At 46.4% G+C, this 18,640-nt stretch overlaps 1 long non-coding RNA gene across 1 annotated transcript; it reads right to left on the bottom strand.

The window, feature by feature from the left end:
• Positions 1-9,302: 9,302 nt before the first annotated feature.
• Positions 9,303-9,913, bottom strand: LOC119389170 (uncharacterized). Its single transcript, XR_007415940.1, has 3 exons — positions 9,843-9,913; positions 9,560-9,778; positions 9,303-9,413 (listed from the first exon to the last, which is right to left on the bottom strand). It is a non-coding gene; the product is annotated as an uncharacterized LOC119389170 (long non-coding RNA).
• Positions 9,914-18,640: the final 8,727 nt, after the last annotated feature.

The following is an 18,640-nucleotide window of genomic DNA, read 5'->3' as shown; positions in this document are numbered from 1 at the left end:
GCTCCTCATGTTTGGGACTATGCCAAGCGAACTTTACGATGTGCTTGAACCAGAAAGCGGCATCAACACTGAAATGATTCTTGCGAACGAAGGGTACGACACCAATACACAGCCCTCTCGAAAGTCGCACTCGCTGATCCTATTACAATGCGCATGCAGCCCAGCAAGCCCATTTGCTTCTGTACACAATGTTGGGTATACGTACGATCAGTTAAAATCGCGCTAACATAAAAGAATAAACCGCCCTTTGAGAATTTGCAGGACGTACGCGCACATGCAAAAACGACGTGGCTAGCAGACGACGCAGGGAGCAATCCACACTAGGCTCGCTTCAGCCAGTAGCCGCCAGGCGGCGACTCCGCTCGATCTCGCGGCCAATTGGAATGCGTTGCGTGGTTGTGTTGGTTGCGCGTCCTCGGTGGTGTTGACGCCGGCTCCGTGCACGAAGTGACGCTTAGGGCGGAATATTCATGGAGCTGCGGACACCGACAACGGGCGCCAGTTAACGGTGAGTGTACTGCTTTCGTAGGTACTAATTATACAGCTTTAGCTGGGCGTCCGCAGCAGCCTTGCTGAAGTTATCCGCCAGCCATTTCCAACAGCAGCCTGCGTCCGCGGGGCTGTTGCGGATGCCCAACTAAAGCTGTCAGTTAACGAGTTACCACCGTTATGCGCGTTGCTGTACAAGCTCCCATAAAGTGAGCGATGCAAACAATTATCGAGGGTCATTTCTTGCTGATCGCACGTTGTGTCTGCACTACTGAAGGTGCAAGATGTCGTTTTGAGATGCACTTTAGTCTACTTCATAACAACATTTCCATCGACCTTGAGTGTGCAGCGTGCTTCCGCGCGTGGGAACGTGAAAAAAAAAAAAAAGCCTGTGTACATAACGCTCAGACGCACTATATATAATGGTTTTTGTTGGCTTAAAGACGGTAGTTTGAGGTGCAGATATAGTACGGTGGCTTCCAGAACGTACGCGGTAGTCATTCAAGTTGGACACGCCTCGCCGGTAAAGTGAAAAAGCTCTAGACATTCGACGGCGCGCGTTGTTGCGGCCGCGGGCGTGCACTTTTTCCTTCGTTTCTGTTTGCTGTTTTCGTGGTTTGCATACACTGCGATGACGTTGGGCGCTATAACAGAATCGAGTGAGTGTACGTGATTGTGGGAGTTATGTGCGCTAATTCTAGCATATGACATGTCTGATCTCGACGTAGACGGCGTACGCACGCGCTGGGTGTCGTTCGGGCCCTAGTACTCGCATCTGTTTATCTGAGTATTTAAGGATGGGTTACGTTTGTAAAACATGCGGTCAATAACCGCTCACGGCATGCCCCTGGATGCCGGAGGATGTGCTTTGTTGTTTTGTTGTTAGCCTTTATTATGTCTGTGTGAACCACTTATTGTGTAGGTTTTGCAAACCTTTACTGCCATTTCATTTTCTCATCATAATATCACGTTCTGCTTTTCTGATACCGTTTTTCATGGTGCTCACGCTGGACAGGAGCGACAACCTAGCAAGCCACAAGTCTGATGCCTGAAGCCGTCACCACTTTTTGATTTATTCTTAATAACAAGGAATAAATATGGAAACATGATGGCGATTTCTGCTGTTCATTTAGCACCATATGACACTGTGCATATCACAGTCACACATTTTAGTTGGCTATACTCATAGAAGCATGTAAATGAGGAATACCCAAACTTCCTAATTGGAAATCACAGACCATCCTATCGCGCTTTCTATATAACTTTGCTGGAAAATAAGTGTTGTTTTGACGGGTTTTATTAAAATAATGCTAAATCTGAACTATTATTTTTTTACAGTCGCTGGGCAGAACGGCAAGTATTATTGGACTTGCTTAAAATGAATACTCCACTATTTTCAACAGTAGTCGCGCAAAAGTAGAGCAAGGGTTAAATTAGTAGCTTAAAATACTTGTGGAGTCGCTTGATGCTTCAGTGTGGGTCCCTTGACCCCCGTAGGAGCGTTACCGGCAAGAGTCGTCTGACTCCCTATAAGTGGTAACGTGATCCTCCGGATGAGAGTCTTTCCACTCTTCCTAGAGGGTCAGGGGACTCTCCTAGAGCGAGCCGACCCTGAGCCACCAAGAGAGTCACCGTGACTATTTAAAGAGAGTCCTATACGTGGCAAGTCAGAACTCTCAGAAAAGAGTCACGCATACTCTTTTTTTTTTCTTAGAGTGTAGACACTAAGGAGGGGTGGTTCGACAGGGCGAGAGCAGCACTAGCTGCGGACGCAGGGTAGGAGTATGTAGTCAAAGCCCACCATCTAACTTCTCGCCCCTCCGACGACGGCTCACTCTGCGCTTCACACGGTCAGCGCGCAATACAAAATCGAGGCGACAGATTGAAGGTCATCGCGCATATAGCCTCAACATATTAACAGGACATATGACGGCGCTTCGCGAAACTCTTATACATGAGGCGTTTATTTTCTGGCATTATAGAGCATGAATCCACTTCTACGTTTCGTGAGCACAAAGTGCCAGAAACATAACTGTTATAGGTCGAAGGTATCGCACAGAGTAGCACCGAACCATTCTGAACAGAGTACCGTAGCACGCGCTAGCTTCTGTAGCCCATGAGCGCTTTCATTGGCATTGCCTTCCAAGAGGCTCTAAACCCACTCAGAAGCGCGCTGCTCAGAACCCAAGCAACATTGGGCAAAATGTCGGCCTGACGTCGCTGGCCAACTGCACTGTCGTTGGCCCAACCTTGGCAACCAATGTAGGGCCGGTCTTGGGAATTGAAATTGGCCTCATGTGGGCCTGCGTCGGCACCCGATGTAGGCCCGTCGACCGTGGCCGACGATGCCGAGTGCATGCCGCTCGCGGGTTGACCAAGGCCCGACATTACGTGAGCGTCGATTTACCGACGGCCGTAGGTCGGTTGCGGACGTTTCTCGCTAGTATTGCTCTGCTTTTTAAATGCGAAGCATTTCTTAGCGAACCTCTGGCACTTTGAGCGTTTCTATCTACGTATCTATCTATCTATCTATCTATCTATCTAGCCGCCTACGTCTGGGTGCTCTCATGGTCGCCTCCTTAACTTGGTGTAGCCCAAAATTTGCATGGGAGGGTAAGATGATTTGACGAATATGATTGCCGGGTCATGACATGAATAACGTTAAAATCCTGTCGTGTACGTCGTCAAACCCTTTCCACTAGACACGTGTGGCACATACCCGTTTACCACGGGCCGCGGTGTACGGGTATGCGCCACAGGTGATTGACAGTTTATATCTACACAGTAACGGCGAGAACAGACATTGGTAACTTAAATGCTAGAGCGTTAAGGAAAACCAACATCGGGAGCGTTGACTCAACGAATGGAAAGAGTGAAAATTAGGATCCCAGCAGGAATCGAACCCAAGCATTCTGCGTGGCAATCAGGTATTCTACCATTGAGCCACGCCAGGTCTATAAACTGGTTTGGAAAAACAGCCTGCGCAGGCGTAATATCGGTGCAAAGTCAATTGTGGTTGTGGTGCCGGCTATCTAATTTTACAAAAAAGCAATAAACACTACATGATACCCTTACGATGTGTACTCCTACGATACAGGCGTCATATCAGATTAACGCCTGTAGTTCCGGGGTTGGCTCCGCTTTTATAGTAGTCTTATAAACATTACGTTTCTATTCCTATGATTCAGCAAGCCATATTGAAGCATTGCTCGACCCCGGAGCAATACATTAATGAGAGTTACATATGATATCCACATCACCGCACCGTAATGTGCACTTCGTCCACCAAAAGGACGCAGTCTCCTCTTCATTTCTTACGAGGCTGGGCGATGGCCTCAGGCTGACCGAGGATGATGCCAGATTGATTGACAGCCGCTTTGTAGACTAGGCTACGTAGGCAACATACGCCCAGGTAGTCTACGAATACGACAAACACCATCCACTGATGTTGGTCTACGTAGCACTATCCAGGCCTACCAGCCTCGACGGCCTATACCTCACCAACATAGGCGTGCGCACAGGGGGGCAGGGGGGGCGGCTGCCCCCCTTTTCACCTAAGAGGGGGGCGCAAAGTCAGCCCCCCACATTGAGATAATAGTGAGGGGGGGGGGCGCTGCGACACGGAGGGGGCGCAATGTCAGCGCCATACATTGACATAATTGGGAGGGGGGGGCGCTGCAACGAACCTTCGCCCCCCCCCCCCTTAACGAGAACCCTGCGCACGCCTATGCTCACCAACGTGAAGGGTGGCTTCAGGTTCCGACATGTCGCTGGCTCTGTCGACAGACAATTTGTCGACGAAATGACGGAGGCATCCACGAATTCCAACAGCTCTACTATACGACATACTTCACTACAAATGGACCCCTCGTCACCACGATCACGACCGGATCCTATAACAAGTCATGACCAGCTGCTGGTGCTCACTGATCACGGTGATAATGCCCTTGTCCAAGAACTGTCAAGAACTTCTTGCGCACATGCACGCAGGTTCGTGAAACGTGCGTGCGTTCTCGGGACACGTATAAGCACTACATATCAGCTTACCGCTTCCGGTGTTGGTAATACCCACGTTGCCATTGGCAGCGTTACCCAACCGTAAACAACTGGTTATATAACACATATGCGGCTCTTCAACATATATATGTGTGCGTATAAAATTTATACAAATCTTTAGCGTCATTTTGTGACGTGTCGCTCAGTGAAAAAAGTTACGCCACAGTAACCTACCCGCCGCATGCTTCGCATAACATCGACTCCCACGGTACGCGGGATCTGCCGAATTTTTTTTTCTTATTTTTTTGTGCGTGTTCTAACAAAACGCATCAATTGTTTTTCTGGTGTGTTGGTGCGTGTCGTATTTAATGTGAATTAATGTGAACGGGCAGTTTATAGAGGCGTTTAACTCTATCTGAATTAATTACGGGAAGAGCACATATAAGACGGAATTAAACGCCTCTAACGGTCTGCACTAATTAACGTGTTAATACGTAACACAATAAAAGAAAGACGCGTGAATATAAGTTTTCTCTCTTTAGATGTTTATTTTGCAATTGTATAGGTGCACTAATTTTACATGCAACATTGTTCGCACCAAGGAGGTTGAAAAAAAACTTCTGGAGTGGAGGCGGCGCGCCGCCGCTAAAGCCGACGATTGCCATATTGCTCCAGGCAGAAAATGTGTGGGTCGTCGCTTGAGCCCGCGCGGAAGTTCCCCAAATGGGGAATTTCTCCACTCTCTTGGTGACAAGCGAGTGTTGTGGATGTATCATTTTTTGGACTGCGATCCACTTGATAACCACATTTACAATTTGTCGAAGACTGCCAAGCTGTACATAAAAACATGGTTGATCCCTCCGTCATAGGAATCGGAATAACACGAAAGTAAAGCGTGCCCTTACAGAAGTAACTGAATGCTTACTCTACATTGATATAAGAGAGTTTGCACATTGTATATTGATGTCTGGCAGCTAATGGCGCCGTTTAACGTGTATGCACCCACTTTGATGATTGGTGGTACATCTCGATTCCGACGACTAACGTTCGTGTTAAATAGTTAAACAATCCCTTGTGGTAGCTGTAGTAGTTAAAGGTGAAAGCGTAATCAGCGAACAAGGTGTGATAGCCAGAAGAGCGTCGCATATTGAACGCAGAACGCAGAACACGGCCGGACTAGAGAGAAACGCAAAGCGCGTCGTGCCGCCTCAGTAGCCCGGCAGCAATTCTTCTCGTATCCAGCGTAAGCGGGGAACGCGGTATTACAGCCAGCCGAGGCAGGCGTGCGTCGCAGAGCTATTTTCGGTTTGTATTAGCGTGATGCTGAGCGAGGCCGACGCTTTTACGACGCTTGGGCAAAGGTCGCCACCTCGCGGCGTGTTAAGGCATTGACAAAAATCAACTTCTATTGAAAACGCGCAAGACGGGACGGACGCGTAACGCGTTGCAGGTGCTAGTCGCGGAGGCCACAGCAATGACGAATTACTTTACCTTACCACACCCAGAGGTCAACACCACCCAGCGGACCGGGAGAGTCGTAGATATAACAGGCGCGTTCGTAAAGCCTCCGGAGTCTGTGACCGTGGCGCAGTGGATAGCGTGCCCGGCATCTGTTGCGGACCGAGCGGTCTTGGGTTCGATGACCGTTGACGGTACCTTTTTTTCTTTGCCACCTGATTGTGTATATTTTTTCGACGTCATTTCCGTGGCGGAAATACGTCACTGAAGTCTTGGTGGACCCCGGCATAAAACACTTTCGTGTTAAAAAACGTCGGGCCTGCGCGGAGCGCGCAGCGCAGTCACAGCGACAGCTGCAAGATCGGCCTTTCTAGCATAGAGTTTTCTAAAATTAACTAGAGGGAACTCTGGCGCTGCGATCGTTCAGCCACCATGGGAATGATGGGTAGTACACGGATTTGCCTAGTCTGTATTGCGGGCTTCGAACGCCTTTGGGGCTTTGTTTATTGCTGTGTTTTGGTTTTCTTTCAGATAAAAGAATGGATCGTTGTGAACTTCGCGACCAGATTCGAATTGGTGAGCCTAAAAAAGTTAAGTGGTGAAGTGGAGCTGTTGAACGTTTGCTGAACTTCATTTTGCGACAAAGCGGATGCAGGCGACGCCCAGCCAAACGGAGCCGAAAGTACGAAGTTTAGACAAATCCGTGTACTACCCATCATTCCCATGCTGGCTGAAGCGCCATGCGTTGCAGCTCCCATAGACACTAGCGCCAGAGTTCCCTCTAGTAAGTATTGTAGGAAACTCTATGCTTTCTTGAACCCGTTCTAAACTTTATGGGGAAACTAATACAAGTACACTTGCAAGGTACTTACTACGCCGCAAATCATAATTTTTGTGAAGTAGGGAAGCAATCACTATGCCATTATTCGTCTTTCTGCGGATAAGCGAGGTACCCGCCACACATCTGTAAGGCATTATGCTGCCTGTGACTGATGACGATGAAGAATTATGGATGAGCCTTTTGTAATGGATTTGGAGCGATTAACTATCTGGTCACTCGTTGCGCAATTAGCATTGTGTGACGCCTGGTCGTTATTTTACTCTTCTGACACGCCATATTACACATTTAACGCGATTCCTTGCCCGACATGACGCCTGTAAGGACGTTTTTGCAAAGGAGTTCCAGTCACTAGCGTGGCTCTGTGGTAGAATACTCGACTGCCTCGCAGAGGACCCGGGTTCAAATTGCATCTGAGCCTGTTTATTTTTATTCATTTCAATTTTTCTTATTTCGCGCGATAGTAGTTACGGACACCGGCGGCGGCAGCGGACAACTACCCCACTGCCGTTGTGATCTGACAACAGCTCTCTCTGTAAAATCAGGCTTCGCCACATTTCAAAAGAAATCAACCGGAAAAAAATTAGGCAGATCTCATGCGTTGTGGGAATCTGTTTCATGCGAAGCAGTCAGCGAGGACTTCTACGCTGTATTGTATGGCTTTGAGCCAAGCGTTACGAGGTGGATCAACGTGCTTTTGTAAGGGTAGTAGCTGTGTGCACATCGTGGGCTTACCAGGCACGTCGACAACACTGGCGTTTAAAGGGTAACTTTATGGTGCAACGTAACGCAAGCCCTCACGTTAGAGTACATACGTCATTATTACCGAAACCAAGTGCACATTATGGTGCAACCATGTGGATATCATACGTAACTTTCGTTAATGTATTCCTCTGCGGTCTAGCAATGCTTCAATATAGCTTGCTGAAACATAGGAATACAAATATAATGTTTATTACACTGCTATAAAAGCGGAGCCAACACTGGAACCACAGACGTTAATCTGACATGACGCCTGTATCGTAGGAGTACATACGTACTGTGCATTGCTTTCTTGCAAAATTAGATAGCCAGCACCACAACCACACTTGACGTTGCACCGATATTACGCCTGCGTAGGCTGTTTTTCCAAACCAGTCTTCATACCTGACGTGCCTCTGTAGTAGAATACTTGAGTGCCACGCAGAATGCTTGGGTTCGATTCCTGCTGCGATTCTAATATTTATTCTTTCCATTCGTTGGGTCAACGCTGCCGATGTCGATTTTTCTTAACGCTCTCGCACTTAAATTACTAATGTCTGTTTTCGCCGTTCCTGGGTAGATGTAAACTGTCAATCACCTGTGGCGCATAACCGTACACCGCGGCCAGTGGTAAACGGCTGTGCCACACGTGTCTAGAGGTAAGGATCTGACGACGTACGCGACAGGATTTTCCCGTTATTCATGTCATGATCCGACAGCCATATTCGTCAAATGCCCTTACCCTCCCATGCCGATTTTGGTCTACACCAAGTTAAGGAGGCGATCATGAGAGCACCCAGGCGTAGGCGGCTAGATAGATAGATACGTAGATAGAAATGCTGAATTTGCCAAAGGTCTACCAAAGAAATGCTTCGCATTTAAAGCTCCCAGGGCGGAGTAAGAACGTGGTCGGCAAGGACTGTTATTCTTAAATATTTGTAGACGAGCGTAAACAAGAGCTGCAGCAAGCTAGTCAATCAATCTGCTTTCGTATCTCTTCTTTTGCTGTGTTTACTTCTTAAGGGCGCCTGTTTCATATGATTAGTTTCGTGATTGTCTGCATTGTGCGTAAACAAGAGCTGCAGCAAACTAGTCAACTGGTCTGTTTTTGTATCTTTTCTTTTGCTGTGTTTATTTTTTAAGGGCGCGTGTTTCATACGATTCGTTTCGTGACTGTCTGCATTATGATGCATTTTGAAGTTATTGTGGAATTTGTTGCTTTATCGATTCACGTATAAACTACATTGTGTATGCTTTTTTTCTTTTGAATTGTATAAAAGCCGGGGCTGAATAAAATTTTATGTACCACTTATTAACTCCACCATGTGCTTCATTTCGGGAATGCTAGAAGCGAATTCTACGTGTTTTCAGGCACGCTTCAGCCCACGTATTATGGCGTAAAAAGTGCCTTGTTCAATCTTGCAGGACAAAAAAAATTTGGCCAAATAAGTGGCACTAACTGTCCAGTTCTCATGCTGAAACGCCCCCGCTGAAGCTCACAATTACGCTGTCCGCGCTCAAGCTGCGTCGCCTCTTGCCTGGAGCAAGATGGCTGCCAACCGGTTTCCCAGGCTTCACCCGCTCGCGTGGGTGCGCATAGGGGACCTCCACTCCAGAAGTTTTTTTTAAACCTCCTTGGTTCGCACGGAGCGTTTGCATCAGCCCTTCTGCAACGCAACCGTACAGTCCATGTGATCGCTGCATGATAGCGCTGACATATATATAAGACGGACGGCATTCTTGTTGGATCGGCTCCCTTCTTTCGGCCAGTTCTTGTGATCTTGGCCCTGAACACGTACGCAGATGCGACGTTTTACCGTCGAGATCTGAGACGATAAATCGCCACCCTCATCGAGATGTGAGACTTGCATTGTTCGTCTGTCGGGAAAGACTGAAAGAAAGAACAATGAATAATACTGTGAGAAAGGTAGACTATTTACTTGACCAGTTGCACAGTCATGTCGCGTCTAGAAACTCTATTCGCACAACTAAACAAATAGTTTTGTCGCTGCACAAATAGAAAAACAGTGCACTTACAATAAATGCGAGTGTGCTGAAATTCTGAGAAGTGCTTCAAGCTCCACAGCGCACAAACTAGATAATATGTGGAGACAGGGTGGATCGAGGTTTTCATTGTTGGCTCGTAATGTCACTGGAAAAGAAATGATACAATAAATAGAATAATGAGAACACAATCTTACCTTCAAAGCGGCCGCGGGCCAGTCACATGTTGGGCAGTCGGCATTTACAGCATACCTGCGACCATATTCAATGTGAAAAGCAATTGCGTGAGACTTTTGTAACCAAACATGCGCCTTACCAGAATTATTTTCAGTTGGCGAGACCAGCGCAGCACGCTATCCACACCAGTCCTTGTTGCAGTGTTCCTTAGAGAAAACGGCAAAATAGGTTACGGTCTTACAATAAGATGCCACAAATAAAAAACAAGAAAATCTTACATATTTGCCTGTCAACGAAGTCTTAATTGGGTCCACGGACAAATATAACCGCCGTGCGCCTGAACATTTCTGATCTGCCAGCTAGAAGAGACGACCAGGTTGACGCATCGATTGTGCAAATAAAATTTGATTTTGTCGCTAGACCAAACTCACCATACGATACACCGAAGAAATAGAATGTCACTTACGAGTTCGCGTCAAATCCTAGGCAGCGGGAGACGGCCGCGCGCCTCCAGGATCAAGGCAAACGAAATGCTTCTGAGTGCTTGCCCGTCTCTGTGCAGTGTTTCAGCACGTCCTCGCTCGAAAGAGCTACGATTTTGGCGGGAAGGGAACTCACGCATGCCACGGAGCTTGCTTCCCTCCCCGGCGCTGTGACAAAGAAAAAAAAACCGCGAAAGGTCCGGGCACGGCCGGTCTAGAGGCGCTCGCTCGCTCCTTCCCTTACGGCCTGAGCAGCTGCCGGGAGTACAATGGAACTTTTTCTATACAGACACGACGGCGCGCTCCGCGTGAGGGCGTCGCGAGCCAACCGCCCAAAGCGCGTTTCGCCGCATGCGCTTCGTGTTGTAAACCAGCTTTGCCCGGCCAATTTCTCGTGCTAATTACTTCTTTCGGTTGTAGCAAGCGGTGAAGGAAGTACAGGTGCGTGTGGGGACAGTCTGCGTTTCTCGGCACTCGGCAACAGAAGACGCACACGCAGCGCTACTAGCAACAACAATATTTTTTAAGACCCGACCACCTTATATTCGATGCAGGCGAAAATGTCTGAGGCCCGTGTGCTTAGATTGCTGTGGCTGGAAAATGAATTTTCAGGCTACATTAAGCGCATCCAGGATTCTTCTGTCGCCGCTGGCGTTGGAAACTTTACAGACGAGACGTACACTGCCCTGCTTTTCACCACAAAGTCCACAGTGGAGACAGTCTGATTTCTTCTGAGAAAATGAGTATATATGTGCTCACGAAGAAATTTAACAGTGATCCTATAGAGGCATTGTTTGGAAAATTGAGGGCAATGTACGGGGGCAATGACGCGCTAGACGCAAGAGCCGTCACAGCTGCTTTGACCCACATTGTCAAGGAAAAGGCGCTACCTTCAAAAGACATGGGCATTTGCGACGAAAACATTGAAGAAGCGGCGGTGCCTATTCCGGCAGATGTTATTGAGGAACTTGAAGCTTTGCGAGAACCTCCTCGCAAACCACCGAACTCTGTTGCCTATTCAGGCTTGGTGTATGTAGGTGGTTACATTGCCAAACTCATCACTGATGTCGGTTGCGAATCATGCGCCATGCTAGTGACGACAAACAAAACGAGCAGTCCTTTGTATCATCTTCTCCGTCAGCAAGAAGCCTATGATGTACACTACCCAAAGCCGGAGTTACTATCAATGCTGGACACATTTGTGACGTTCTTCGAGAAAGCAGTCAAATATCTTCCTCGAACGAAAATCCTCGATACTCCGCAATTGACTGTTGAGCCATACCTTGAAGATTCGCCACTTCTGGACTGTCCGGAAGGTGTGGACAAGAGTCACGCGAGAGTGCTGGCTCATATTATTTCTGAGAAGTTTCTCCGGATTCTTCTTATTAACTACACAAAAAAGTTAACAGATCAGAATGACAGGCCATCCGGTTTTATTCACAAGCCCTCGCGGAAGCATATCAGGCTGTGACAGACTTGACTCCGTTAAACTGTGATCGTCACTACAGTGTTTTACCAGCAGTGATTTTTTTTTCAGTTCTCCATGCGCATATTGTTGTAGTACCAAGAAAAACATTCTGTTTCCCATTGAAAGGATTCTCTGAAAGTTTTTTATGTTTCCTCTTCGTCTGCAGCGTGGCCGTCCCCATTATGCAGTGACTTTCACTTTTTTGATGTATTTGTTTTAATATGAAAGCACGAATTAAGATGCCTCCAACAAAAAATGTGCAATTTCGTTATTTTCATGTACAGCGACGGCCGGCACATACATTTGAAATAAACATTTCCTAAACCATGATTAAACCGTTTCCTCAACCAAATGCAATGTTCATCCTCTTACTTATTCTCGAAGTTACAGAAACCTAAAAAAAATAAGGCTGTGTTATAACCGCATCGATGCTTTGCCGAGCAACAGAAGCGGGCTTATGAGCGGCCTGCGCCACCACTTCTGTAAAGCGGAATTTACCAGAGTCATCATATCTACTTGCTACCATGTTTCTATCGCATTGGTACCATGAATACCATATAGAGAAACTTCAGAAAGCGCCACGGTAAGTCGGAAGCCGAGCACTCCCTGTGCGCGCTAGCCTCCGCAACGGCCGGGAGTGAGTTAGGGAGCAGTTGGCTCGGAGCACCCCCACGAAATTGCGGCCATAGGTAGCAACAGTAGTATATTCTAGGGACCGTAGCAACAGCCCCCCGTGCGCAGGCCGTAAAGGAAGGAGCGAGCGCGCGCCTCCAGACCGGCCGTGGTCCGGGGTCCGGCGCTCCGCTTGCACGCCCCGCCTCCCTCGCACATTCCGTTCGTCCTTTCAGGACTTGTCATTCTTTCTGGGAGAGCGATGTGATGCATGTTGTGTGTGCTTTCGCGCGTGCTCTCTCTCCAAAGCAAAAAACCGCAAGATCCCATCTCGCCACTTTTTTTTTTTTTTTTCGGGGGAACGCACGTGTTGCTTATTCGCAACTTCCACGTACCGTGGCGCCGCCGAGCGGTGGCCGCCGGCGCGCTTTTACAATCCCGACCAACTCCAGCCGGCGACTGCAACGCCGCGGCGCGTCACGGCACGAACTATTATGAACAGCGCAGAGCTAGGGGTTTTTTTGACGACCGCGCGTGGCCTAGGCAGTAAAATGCGCGAACGTCCCTAGCCATTTTAGTCCCTAGCAGTGGCTGGAGCGGGGAGCGATTGTAAACGCCATGGCTGCGCTGTACAGTGTTCTGCGCCGTAGTTGTGCGCCAGTTTGTATTTTTGTAATATTAGCGCCGCCTGCGAATGTGATGATACGTGAGTGTTGGCTGTTTCGTGCAAGTGGTAGTGTTGAATGCGCACTGACGACGGGTACTTGCTGCTGTGTGGTCGCTTTTAAGTGCGATCAGGACTGATTGCAGTATGGTTGCAATTTGAGTGGCGGTATTTGTTACGGATTACTTTGGACCGTGCAGCAGGGACAGGTGTCACACGAGCACTTTTGAATCGCTGTGGGCGTGAGGAGCGCTCGGGTACAGCAGTGTTGTGTGTGTACGCCGGTGAGCATTGCACTAGGAGTGGAAGCTTGCGCCGTTCATGAAATAGCAAACGTGAGGATATCCTGCGCTCATGGTTGCATGTGCGCGCCGTACTTCTTCAGCACATCTTGTTTGCATACTCTGACGGTACATCTTGTCGGGTGTGAAATCTCAGCTAAGGCTTCTTGCGTTGTCACAGTTAACCATTGCAGTTTTTTTTTCTCAAAGGTTGAATTAGTAAAAGGACCGAGGCAGTTGCGCGGCCTTGGCACTTCTATCTTCTTGCTCTGGAATATTGCAACTTTGACCAGCAACATTAATGCTTGCCTAAAAGCCCTAAATTATTGCGGCGCAGTACTAGTACTTCGTTTACGGTGCTTCAAAGCAAGTTATTTACAAATAGATAATTTTATTGAAATGTGCTGGTGTTCTCTTTTACCGTGTGCTGGAGCCTTCCGTAGTGGTTATAACTCATCTAAGTGCAATATTTACAATATTTAGCATCGATGTTCTACTTACACATATACCCAGACTAACCATATCTATCCATTTTTGTGTGTCTGGGCATTCTGTTGGTTTAACCACTGTGCAGCATGTTGGTTTAACCACTGTGGAGGTCTGAATAAGGAGGTGCCATTGCAGCATCTAGTGCAGGATGCAATACAAACATTGAGCAAGACTGTGGCAATCGTGTTATTTTAGTCTGCCTTTGTGTTGGGTCCTGTGCTAGATTCTGAAGCATTAATAGGTCATGCTCCCAAATGCAATGTTTGTGAACTCTTGCTGAAGACAGAATGAGCCACACTAGGATTGACCAGTCCAACATTTTTGCATTTCTTACTTGTTGATAGTGGGATAAAATGCCAATGGTCACATTTGCCCATTTTTCTGTTGTATACTTTAGCATATTTAAAAACTTGCAAAAAAATGTAAAAAATAATTTTATATAAACCAAAATGCATCAAAGGATGTGTAGGTGAAATTCGACTTGTCAAGTACGTAATAAGCACAATATCCAGTACATCTAAATCACCACATCTCTCAGCTAAGCTGTGTTATTAAAGACTGATAAAGTTGATACCTAGCAGTTTTATTTTGCACACAATTGCCCTTAGTACAAAAAAATTATCGATCATTTTTGGTCAATCTGTTTGAATGTACAGATTCATATATGAAGGAATAACATGGAAAGTTTTATGTGAAAATACTTGAAAGTAAATTATCACTGCTTGCCTAAACCGTAGGATGCAAAAAATGTTTTGAGAAAAACAGCTTTAAGGATTTTAACCGACTGTCCGTGTAATAAAGAAACATTCAATAAGTCAAATTCACCAGCCTGTTGAATTTACTTCAGTACGTTCATCTAACGAAGTGGCAAAACACTGCAGGTTGTACGACCAAGTGCCAATTCCCACGAGGGGTGTCAAGGTGCTAGGCATTAGCAAGTCATCTTTCTCATCAATATGCTATGCGACGTTTTGTTGAGGGCATTGCCACATGACACTGTTGCAGCTTATCACAGATCTCACGCAACGCAACTTGAAAGTTTCACGTACAACGTTCAGCATGTCACAGAACTAGAGCATCTCCTTCACTTTGTCTCTGTGGAACCAGAGGGATTCCGGCTTCAAAAATAATGACTTTGGGTGAAACTGAAACGATGCAACGATGTGGCTCATTCTAGAGACAAGAGTAGTCGCGCCAACAACTCAATCCCAACGTCATCAGTGCTTCATAAGCAAGCTTTAAAAACCCCTCCTATTACAGGCTGCACCTTTAGCAAGTTTCCACAGCATTTGACAGAGTTCATGGAAATTAGCAGCGCGGAAAACGAGACGACGCACACAAGGAGACGAAACAAGAACAAGCGCTGTACTTTCAACTAAGCTTCTTTAATCGGAAGTAAAACATATATGCTTCCCACCACCAAACGGTGCATGCGCAAACAAAATTTGCTCTTCTCTCGCTCAAAACCTAAAGCACACATGGCACATGTTATCCCAAGATATGAAATTTCCTTATCATGTAGTGTCACTGACGCCTGACTGACACATGCTTGTGACAGATTAGAAATGTGTGCGGCCTCAACAAGTTTACGTGCTTTCTGGCTTCTGTGTTTGTACAAAATAGATGTGGTCTGTCTGATGTCTTCTCCCTGTGTGCGTCGTCTTGCTTTCCGCGCTGCTAATTTACATTGATCCATACCAACTGGCCCAGCCTTCCACACTTTGACAGAGTTGTGCTGTAGATACGTACCTCTATCAAAGAAGCTTCTCTCCACCAACATACCGTGCTGAAGCAAGACTGAAAGTTGGGCTAGTTGGTGATACATTATGGGCGGTAACAGCGCACACACTCACAGGACGGATAGAAGGGAACACAAACAAGCGCTGCGCAATTGGCTTGTTTGTGTTCCCTTCTATCCGTCCCGTGAGTGTGTACGCTGTTACCGCCCATAATACCGTGCTTTCGATGCACCAGTAAATTTAGGTTTCTGTGTAAGGGATTGCTGGTGTAGAATTTCATGCTTGGGTTGCAGAGGTCATCATGCGTGCGTCCAGTATGCGCGACCCAGATAAGCTAAGCCAAAGAGCATATGAAGATGTCAATGGCAGTAGTACGACTATGTACAGCTACAACCAAGATCAATGCAAGAGGCAACACTTTCACGTGTGTGCCTCTACAGAATTTGCATGCATGGGCAGTGACAGACTATTTGTGCCGTTTAATCAGAGGCGTGTTCAATGGAAGAAGCAAACATGCATTCGTTACTGAAGCTCTTTCAGGGTGTTTGAAGTTGAAGTGTCTCAGCTCTGTAATTGTAGCAATCATCACTTATGCGAATGTCAGCAGTTGCACACCAAAAAGACTACGCATTGTCGCGCTTCACCTCTGACATCAACTTTCTAACGTTGAAGTCGCACTGAGAGCCATCGAGATTCCCCACATTTGCCAAGATTTTTTTGGCCAACATGATGACTTCAGCGTTCATCGCGGCATTAAAAAAACTGGACACAACATTGCTGATGAGCTGCTCCATGCATTGATTGAGAAAGAAAGCTGAATAAGTGTGCTGACTGGCTGGGACCAGATGTGGGAAATGATGAACAAGTAAAATTTACACATATAAAAAGCGAGGAAAAACTCGCTGCCATGATCTCTAAAGTTTAGATGGACATTCCAAGGGAACACCATACACTCGTCATCAAAGGCTGTTGACTTAGGAGCCATGGTATGCACGTTAATTCAAGTAGAGGTTGATGAAGAGTTAATCGATCATCTTGGCAACAGGGAGGTGGAGCCATATCTGATACTGCTGCTCAACTATGCAACACTTCATGGAAACAATAGAACTACTGGAAGGCAGATGCGAAGTGTTATTGCCCTGAAAAACTGGGTCTGAACTCTGTGATAGCAAGGAAACTGCCACTACCAGACAAAAGAAACCTTCGAGCCACTTGTCTAGCAAAAAGGGTCTTCTGCAGACGTACGACACCGTGATTCACGGCCATCTACAAGTCGGCCCTGCTGAAGTAGTAGATAGAGCCCACCTCAAAATTTGCCAAGGGTTTATTACATGCCACATAAAAAAAATTGTTCGGGAACAAGCATCGACGACAAAGCGGCGTATGCTGGCTGGCGCATCGTATTTTACTGCTGCTAGCGGTTGCTTTCCAGAAGTTGGTTGAACTAGAAATCTCTGTTGAATCCCATAGAGTTCCGAACTGTCAATGTGGCCGATATCATGAATAACAGTCTCAAACTGCCTTCGAAAGTGAAACTTGAGCTTAAATCGTGTTCATAAAAGCGCACATTTGGAAAAAAAAAGGCATTTATAGGCACTATAAAAACACTATAAAAAGACTATAAAAGCCCTCCTTAATCTCTAATTCATGGTCAAAGTGGCACGATAGGGCACAAGGAACAAAACAGGCATTTGCCTAAAATCCCGTCCCTAATCATTATACACCTATTCGTTCATTTCGGATACTTTTAAATTTCCAGTAATTTATATTCAAAACGAAGCGAATTCGTTACTGTAATTTTCAAAGTGCTTGAATATTTGCACAAACCTAGTAAAGGCATCAAATGGAAGTTTATGTGCGAAACGCTCCATGGTAGGATTGGCTGGTAAGAACTGTGAAGACACCACTTTGCAGAATTCTCCGAAGAGGCTGCCTTGATTATGAAGAACTTATGATGGTGATCACAAAAGTTGAAGCTGTTGTCAATTTGATAACTTGATTCGCATTCATTGACGCAGAAGAAGGCGAACCATGCACTTCAACACTGGCTGATCTGTTAATTGGCCGAAGGTGCACAGTGATACCACAAGGCAGCATCGATGAAACTGAGACATAGCATAAGGGGACAATCCGGAGATATCAGTACAGAAGGTGCCCGAAAGAAAACTTATAAATCATGACCGAAGAGTACTTACTCCTAGCGAGATCAGCGCACTTCTTCTACAAAGGGGGTATGAAGAAAGTTGAGGGCGATGTACTTGTCCATGCTGCAAAACTTTCCACATCAAGTGTGGCTACTCTCAAGGGTGATTTAAGTTTACGAAGGAGATGATGTTCACGTTTGCTTGTACAAGATAAAATGACAAGATGGCTTTGCGACAGCAAGGGTCATACAGGCTGTACCCGCTAGAACTGCGGCCGTGACACCATTGCACGTCCGGGAATATGTTGAATTTCCCACACTTATTCTACAAGAACAAGAAAATTTGCATGGCAGTTAGCTCATGAGCTCCATCCACCGGGAAGAAGCAGCCATTTTCAAGGTCTGGGCTCATGTGGACTCTAATGAACGTTTGTAAGAATTCCTAAATCAATGTCCGGCGTCCTGTTTGCCAGGGCTCATAGCTTGAGCCCTTCTTTGAAGTGGTACAATCTCCTTTTGAGCAAGCTGATGTGTGCTTTTTTTTTTCTTGCAAAATCTGCATCTCCAGCTGACTCATGTTTATGAGCTCTTCAGCAAATCCACGCTTGGTGCATTCATTCCTGAACTTGTGTTGACTCTTCATATTCATCCTATACTTCGGGATATTTTATGCAGCACTATAGGTTTCTCCTTAAAGTCATTCAATGCATTTGAGAACTCTAAATGGTGTACGAAAAAACACACAACTGCAAACAACGTAAACAACACAGTGCCGCAGCACCCTGCAAGAAACCGTAACTTTCAGTTTCAGTTTCCGATGTGCTGCCTAGGAGGGGTTCAAAAGTTGACCATAACTTTTCTAACAGCTTAAATAATATAATTTTTTTTGCTAAAATATTCTTGAATAGACAGTTAGCGCGCAAATGCAACAACCCCCCCCCCCCCCCCCAAATGATTATTTTTATTTTATCTGGGGTTTGACATCCCAAAATGACCTTATGATTATGAGGGACGCTGTAGTGGAGGGCTCCGGAACTTTCGACCACCTGAGGTTCTTTA

The sequence above is a fragment of the Rhipicephalus sanguineus genome, chromosome 4 (genome assembly GCF_013339695.2).
Source record: "Rhipicephalus sanguineus isolate Rsan-2018 chromosome 4, BIME_Rsan_1.4, whole genome shotgun sequence".
Lineage (NCBI taxonomy): Eukaryota > Metazoa > Arthropoda > Arachnida > Ixodida > Ixodidae > Rhipicephalus > Rhipicephalus sanguineus.
The sequence above is the reverse complement of the archived record's forward strand: the minus strand, read 5'-3'. Positions and strand labels throughout refer to the sequence as shown.